Below are 8,940 nucleotides of genomic sequence, written 5' to 3' on the forward strand. Positions count from 1 at the left end.
CAAAGTAAAAAGAATGACAAAATAGAAAAAAATTGAAATATCTCATCAGGAAAACAACTGACTTGGAAAATAGATAGAGGAAAGCTAATATGAGAATTATTGGACTGCATGAAATCCATAATCAAAGAAAGAGCCTGCACATATTTCAAGAAATTATAAAGGAAAACTGCTGTCATATCCTAGAACCAGAGGGTAAACTAGAAATTGAAAGAATCCACTGATCACCACTGGAAAGACATCCCAGAATGAAAACTGCCAGGACTATTACAGCTAAATTGAAGAGCTCCCAGGTCAAACAGAAAATACTTTAAGCAGCCTGAAAAAAACATTCAAATATTGTGGAGCCACAGTCAGGATCATACAAGATTTAGCAGTCACTACATCAAAGGAGCAGAAGGTTTGGAATATGATATTCCAGAAGCCAAAATAGTAGTATAACTGAGAATAACTCACCCAGCAAAATCGAGTATAATTCTTCAAGGAAAAACGGATATTTAATGAAATAGAGGACTTTCATGCATTCCTAATGAAAAGACCAAAGCTGAACAGAAAATTTAACTTTCAAATACAAGATTCAATGGAAACATAAAAAGGTAAACATGAAAGAGAAATCATAAGGATTCAATGAGATTAAGTTCTTTACATTTCTATATGGGAAGATGATACATGTAACTTCTAAGAAATGTCATTATTAGGTCAGTTGGGAGGATTCTATATTGACAGAGGGTGAAGAGTGAGTTGATTATGTTGGGATGATGTGTGTGTTGGGGGGTGGGGGCAGAATGGATAGGTGAGAAAGATGCCCTGAGAAAAGCAGGAAGAGAGAGGAAGAATGGTGGAAATTAGTTCACAAAAAAGAGGCATGCAGGGGCAGCTAGGTGGCTCAGTGGATAAAGCACTGGCCCTGAATTCAGGAGGACCTGAGTTCAAATCCAGCCTCAGACACTTAACACTTACTAGCTGTGTGACCCTGGGCAAGTCACTTAACCCTCATTGCCCTGGGGGGAAAAAGAGACATGCAAGGAAGAGCCTTTACAATGGAGGGGGAAAGGGTGGGGAGGGCAACACTTGAAACTCTCATGTAAATTGTTTCAAAGAGGGAGATACACACACATATACTTGATTTGGGTATAAAAATTTATTTTACCCAACAAAGAAGTAGGAGTGAATGGAGATAAGAGAATGGGAAAGAGAGAGATGAAAGGGAGAGAAGATAAAAGAAGGCAGTAGTAAGAAGGAAAACAGGCTTTAGAATAGGGAAAGAGAAGGATAAACAGAAGACAATTGGATGGAGGGAAGTGGACTATCATCATAACTGTATCATCATCATAATTGTAAATGTGAATGCATTCACCCATAAAATGGAAGTTAATAGCAGAATGGATTAAAAACCAGAAGCCAACATTATGTTGTTTACAAGAAATACACTTGAGACAAATATATACATACAGAGTTAAAATTAGGGGCTTGAACAGAATCTATTATGCTTCAGCTGAAGTTAAAAAAAAAAGCAGGGATAGCAATCATAATGTGGGGGGGGGAAGCAAAACCAGATTAATTAAAAGAGATAAGCAGAGAAAATACATCTTGTTACAGGGCACCATGGACAATGAAGTAATATTAATACTAAATATATATGCACCAAATAGTATAACATCCAAGTTCTTAAAGGAAAAGTTAAATCAATTATGAGAGGAAATAGGAAAATTATACTATTGGGGGACCTTAACTTTTCCTTCTCAGAGCTAGATAAATCCAACCACAAAATAAATAAGAAGTTGAGGAGGTGAAAAGAATCTTAGATAAGTTAAATATGATAGACCTCTGGAGAAAACTGAATGGGAATAGAAGGAGTATATCTTTCTTTTAGCTGTACATGGCACCATGACAAAAATTCACCATATATTGGGACATAAAAACTTCACAATCAAATGTAGACAAGCAGAAATACTAAATGCACCCTTTTCAGACAATAATGCAATAAAAATTACATTCAATGAAGGTCCATGGAAGCATAGATTAAAAAATAATTGGAAAATAATTTAATCCTAAAAAACTAGTGGGTAAAAGAAAAAAATCACAGAAACTGTAATTTTATTAAAGTGAATGGGGGCAACTAGGTGAGGCAGTGGATAGAGCACTGGCCTTGGAGTCAGGAGGACCTGAGTTCAAATCTGGCCTCAGCCACTTGACACTTACTAGTTGTGTGACCCTGGGCAAGTCACTTAACCCCAATTGCCTCACACACACACACAAAAATAATAATAATAGTAAAGTGAATGACAATGAGGCAACATACCAAAATTGATGAGATGCAAACAGAGCAATACTTAGGGAGGAAATCTATGTTTCTAAATGTGTACATCAATAAAAGAAAGCAAATCAATAAATTGGGTATGCAAAACAAAATTAAAAAAACAAAAAAGAATAAATTTTAAACCCCCAATTAAACACCACTAGAAATCTTGAAAATCAAAGAAGAGGCAACTAAAATTTAAAGTAAAAAAATGAATAAATAAAACTAGGAGCTAGTTTCACACACACACACACACACACACACACACACACACACAATAAAATAACCTGTTGGTTAATTTGATTTAAAAGAAAAAAGAGAACCAAACTACCAGTATCAGAAATAAAAAGGGTGAATGCACCACCAATGAAAATGAAATTAAAGCAATTACTAAAAGTTATTTTGCCCAATTATATGCCAGGAAAACTGAAAACATAATTAAATGGATAAGTATTTGTAAAAATATAAATTGCCCGGATTAACAGAAGAGGCAATAGAATATTTAAATAATATTATCTGAGAAAAAGACATTGAACAAGCCATAAATGAGGTCTCTAAGAAAAAATTACCAGGATCGGATGAATTTAAAAGTGAATCCTAGCACACATTTAAGAAACAATCCCAGTACTATCTAAACTACTAAGAAAAATAGGTAAAGAAGGAGCCCTATCAAATTCTTTTCATGAAACAAATATAATTTTGAGACTTAGTCCAGGGAGATCAAAAATAGAAAAAGAAAACTAGAGAACAATTTTCCTAATGAATATTGACTCAAAATTTTTAAATGAAATACTAGCAATACAGTAATCCATCACAATAAACATAAACCATGACCCGGCAGAATTTATACCAGGAATGCAGGGTTGGTTCTATATTAAAACTATCAGCATAATCGACCATATCAATACCAAAAAACTAACTGAAATATGATTATCTCAATAGATATAGGAAAAAGCTGTTAAGAAAATATCACTCCTATTCCTCTTAAAAACACCAGAAATCATAGGAATCAATGGAGCCTTTCTTAAAATGATAAATAGTATCTATCTAGAACTAAAAGCAACCCTTATCTATAATGGGGATAAACTAAAAGCCTCCACAGTGAGATCCGGGTGAAACAAGAATGTCCATTATCACCACTATTATTCAATACTGTGTTAGAAATGCTAGCTACGGGCAGCTAGGTGGCGCAGTGGATAGAGCATCGGCCCTGGAGTCAGGAGTACCTGAGTTCAAATCCGGCCTCAGACACTTAACACTTACTAGCTGTGTGACCCTAGGCAAGTCACTTAACCCCAATTGCCTCACTAAAAAAAAGAGAGAGAGAGAGAGAGAGAGAGAGAGAGAGAGAGAGAGAGAGAGAGAGAGAGAGAGAGAGAAATGCTAGCTATACAGCTCTTTTTGTGGTGACTAAGAATTTGAAAATGAAGGGATGACCATCAATGGGGAAATGGCTATATAAGCTGTAGTATATGATTGTAATGGAATATTATTGTGCTATAAGAAATGATGAGGAGGATGATTTCAGAAAAACCTGGAAAGACTTACATGAACTGAACCAGGAGAACAATGTACACAGTGACAACAATATTGTTCAGTGAAGAACTGTGAATGACTTAGCTTTTCTCAGCAATACAACAATCCAACACAATCCCAAAGGACTAATGATGAAGCATACTATCCACCTCCAAAGAAAGAACTGATATTGATTGAACACAGACTGAAGCATGCTATTTCTCACTTTCATTTTTTCTTTTGTTCGTCTTTTTGTATAAAAATCACTAATATGGAAATGTTTTACATAATTGAACATATAGAATCTACATTTGATTGCTTATCATCTCAAGGAGGAGGGAGGGAATGGAGGAGGGATAGAATTTGGAACTCAAAACTTTAAATAAAAATGTTAAAAATTTGAAAAAAAAAGAGAAATGCTAACTATAGCAATAAGACAAGAAAAAGAAATTAGCAGAATAAAAATAGGCAACGATGAAACAAAACTATCACTCTTCACAGATGATATTATGGTAGTTAGAGAACCCTAGAGAATGAACTGAAAAACTGTTTGAAACAGCAAGTTCTTCAAAGTTGCATGATATGAAATAAACCCACATAAATCATCTGTTTTTCTATATATTACCAATAAAACCCAGCAAGAAGTGATAAGAGAAATTCCATTTAAAATAAGATATAAATTCATTATATATGAATATTTAATGTTAATATTGAATACTTACAATTATTAAATAGATTATGTAGTATATAATTATAGTAAGTATCAATTATATATTGTAATATGCGAGATACAGTAACAACCTGTTAAAGTGGTGGACTCTTCTCAGTTAGGGAAAAGCATGCCCATATAAGGAACAGCAAAGCAATATTATCTAGTAAACTAGGTCAGCTCAAGAATTTGAGAAAAGTAAGTTTTTCAGGGCTAGAAGGAGAACTGATAAAAAACCAGTTTGAGCTGACTCTCGCCAGTGCTCCAGTAAAAGTAGGTAAAAGTTCAACCCTAGTCACTACTGCCCTTGCTTAATAGACATTAATATTAACTTCTCCCATGCCTAAAATCTCCACCCCAATTTTCTTCATGGGTTGTATGAAGGTGTATGTGGATGGGAGGAGTAACATATCAAGGAGAATTTAGTTAGAACTCTTTGGGGAAGATTGTGAACCTGAGCCTAGCAACCTATAGTGACTCAGGGCAGGGACTTACCAGGTCAGGGCTTAGGATAAATATAGGCTGCACACTCTCAGCACTGGCACTCACTGATTGTTTTTACTGTGGGTGCTCATTCTCATGAGAATGCAATAAAAACTTTTGTCATACCAAAGTTGCCTCTGAAAGAACTTATTTTGAGAAGGTAGTCAGCACCTGTTTTCACATAATATATAGCATAACATATAATAATATGTAGTATAATTAACTATAGTAATTATTAACAATAAACACAAAAATATTATTTAATTGTTAATATAATAATATAAATTATTATAATGCTTAATATCAGAGTATTATTTACATTAAAATAGATATTGCAAACAATATAAACTACTTGGGATTTTACCTAAATCCAGGGACAATATGAACATAATTACAAAACACTTTTAATGGAAATAAAGATTGATCTAAATAACTGGTGAAATATTATTTGTCATGGGTAGAAAAAATTGTAAATGGAGCTTAGCATTGCCAGATTTCAAACTATATTACAAAGTAACAATCATGAAAACAATCTGGTACTGGATAAGAAATAAAGCAGTAAACCAGTGGAACAGATTAGGGACACAATACACAGTAGTAAATGATCATAGTAATCTAAGATTTGATAAATCCAAAGATCCAAGCTTTGGGGGTAAAAACTCACCATTTGACAAAAATTGCTGAGAAAACTAGAAAGCAGGTTGGAAGAAACTAGGCATAGACCAACATCTCACACCATATACCAGGATAAAGTGAAAATGGATAAATTATTTAGACATAAAGGGTGATAGCATAAATAAATTAGAGTAGCATGGGAAAATATACTTGTCAGATCTTTTGAAAAGGGAAGTGTTTATAACCAAACAAAAGATAGGGAACTTTACCAGATGTAAAATAAATAATTCTGATTACATTAAATTTAAAAGGGTTTGCACACAAAAAACCCCACAAATATAGCCATAATTAGAAGAAAAACAGAAAACTGGGGAAAATTTTTAGCAAGTTTCTCTGATAAAGGTCTTATTTCTCATATATATAGAGAACTGAGCCAAATTTATAAAAATATGAGCCATTCCCCAATTGATAAATGGTCAAAGGATATAAACCAACAGCTTTCTTTCTTCCTTCCTTCCCTTCTTCCTTCCTTTCTTCTTTCTTTCTTTCTTTCAGGGCAATGAAGGTTAAGTGACTTGCCCAGGGTCACACAGCTAGTAAATGTCAAGTGTCTGAGACCGGATTTGAACTCAGGTACTACTGAATCCAGGGCCAGTGCTTTATCCACTGCGCCACCTAGCTGCCCCCAACCAACAGTTTTCAAAAGAAATCAAAGCTATCAATAGTCACATAAAAAAATGATCAAAATCATTATTGATTAGAGAAATGCAAATTTTAAAAACTCTGAGGTGCCACCTTATACTTATCAGATAGGCTAACATGACAGAAAAGGAAAATCACAAATGCTGGAGAGGATGTGGGAAAATTGGCATGTTAATGTGTTATTGACAAAGTTGTGAACTGTCTAATGATTCTGGAAAACAGTTTGGAACTATGTCCAAAGTACTCCAAAATGGTGTATATTCTTTGACACAGTAATACCAGGTCTGTATCCTAAAGAGACCAAATTAAAAGGGAAAGGACACATATGTAAAAAAATATTTGTAGCAGCTCTTTTTGTGGTAGCAAAAAATTAGAAATCGAGAGAATGGCCATCAACTGGGGAATGGCTAAACATGTTGTGGTATATGATTGTGATGGAATACTGTTGTGCTATAAGAAATGACAAGGGTTATGGTTTCAGAAAAATCTGGGAAGACATATGAATTGATGCAAAATGAAGTGAACAGAACCAGAACATTGCCCATAGTAACAGCAATATTGGGAAGATGATCAACTGTAAAAGACTTATCTACTCTGATCAAGACAATGATCCAAGACAATTCCAAAGCATCCATGATGAAAAAATGCTCTCCCTCTCCAGAGAGAGAAGTGATGAACTCTGCATGCAGATTGAAGTATAATTTTTAAACCTTTTTTCATTTTTCCTGGGTTGTATGTGTGAGATTTAAAATTGGATATTAGATCATAAATCTCCCCTACTTAACCTTTCCCTTAATTTATCTCCCAAACTAGTAAATGGAAGCAGCTTTTGGTTTTCTAGATAGACCTTTTTATTTATAGTTATGATAGTCACAAGGTGATGTTGATTAGAAGGATAGGAAAGTAGAAACACAATACAAATCGTCTTAAGTCTAAGCTTAGTCTATATTCCTTATAAAAACTCACCAAACCGAAAAAGGCCACCTTTGGAGAGAGAGTCTGTGCCGCGCCGTCAGGAGTCCCGCCAAGCAGGCAAAAGGCCTCCTCTCGTTCTCTCCACCCCGGAAGTCAAAGAACCCGGCAGGCAGTCTGACCTGCGCAGCAGGCGGCCTGTACCCAGCAGGCAGTCTGACATGCGCAGCAGGCGGACTGTTCATCTCCTCCCCAAAAGGGTGGTCCTTGAAAAACTGGCGTCTTTCAGTTATCCTAACCGACTGTTAAAAACTTTCATATTTTACCACATATGTATGTGTAGTTTCTTTTGCAACATGGCTAATATGGAAAATTTTTCAAAGATAGCAATAAAATTTCAAAAAAGAAAGTAATCTTAGGGAAGATTTGTTATGTTGCAAACCTGTTAAGGGGCAGCTAGATGACGCAGTGGATAAAGCACCAGCCCTGGATTCAGGAGGACCTGAGTTCAAATTTGGCCTCAGACACTTGACACTGGCTATGTGACCTTGGGCAAGTCACTTAACACTCATTGCCACTCCCCCCCAAAAGAAAACACAGAAAAAACCCTTTTGATGGAGATACTAGATTCAGAGAAGTTTTCAGTATAATTGAGAGGTTGTTGTTGTTTTTTTTCTTTTAATGAAGATGATCTAATGTAGGAGAATCATATTAGACCCCACACTGAAGGATTTAAGTCAATATTAGAATTAAATACAGGCCTACAAGCAACAGATTAAAAGTTCCTCTCATGCAATCACTTATCTGGAGAAATGAGTGGGAACTACATGTTTTCAGACAATTACAAGACTAATCAACTTTATGCAAATTAGTCCACCAAAAGGAAAGCTCCTTGAAAAATCGTGTGATGATATGAAGGCAAAACACAGGGAAGTCTTATCTGGTTTTCTTATGCCAAACTTCTCTGAGCAGTGTTTGATTCACAACCAATTCTTGTTTTTCTCAATGATATGAATAAAGACAGATCAAATTCATTTTGCAGCAAAAATCTTCCTCTCACATATGGGGCAGAAGTTTTTGAAATAATGGGTACTCTAAATGAATCAAGGCAAGTTTGTCATATACATATTGTGACCCAGAAAAATCAAGTGATTGTATTTATAAACAATCTAGAATTATGGATAATATATTGTTTTGATGTTTTTTCATTAAAAACATATGCAATGGGGGCTGGCCCTGGATTCAGGAGGATCTGAGTTCAAATTTGGCTTCAGACACTTGATACCTACTAGCTGTGTGACCTTGGGCAGCAAATCAGTTAACTCTCATTGCCCCACAAAAAAAAAAAAACAACACCAAACAACAAAACATATGCACTACATGGAAAAATAAAGACCTGCTTATTAATTATTTGAACATTTTACAGAAGTAATCCTCATCTTAGTTTACCCAGACATTTTAAAATATAAGTAGATAAAGAATTGACTTGTATCCACACATATAATACATTTAGCCTTACTCTATTTGAAGAATTAATAGATTTTTTTGTCATCTAAGCATTAACTCTGGTGAGAGGTCAAAAATAGTATTCTACCAAAAAATTAATTTAAAAAATAGTATTCTGGTCCTTAAGCATGCAAAGGGACTAAATATTGATGCTGTTCCATGTAGGAAGTGGTTGTACCGATCCTGTCCCATCAGTTTCTGA

Source organism: Dromiciops gliroides, chromosome 4, assembly GCF_019393635.1.
Source record: "Dromiciops gliroides isolate mDroGli1 chromosome 4, mDroGli1.pri, whole genome shotgun sequence".
Lineage (NCBI taxonomy): Eukaryota > Metazoa > Chordata > Mammalia > Microbiotheria > Microbiotheriidae > Dromiciops > Dromiciops gliroides.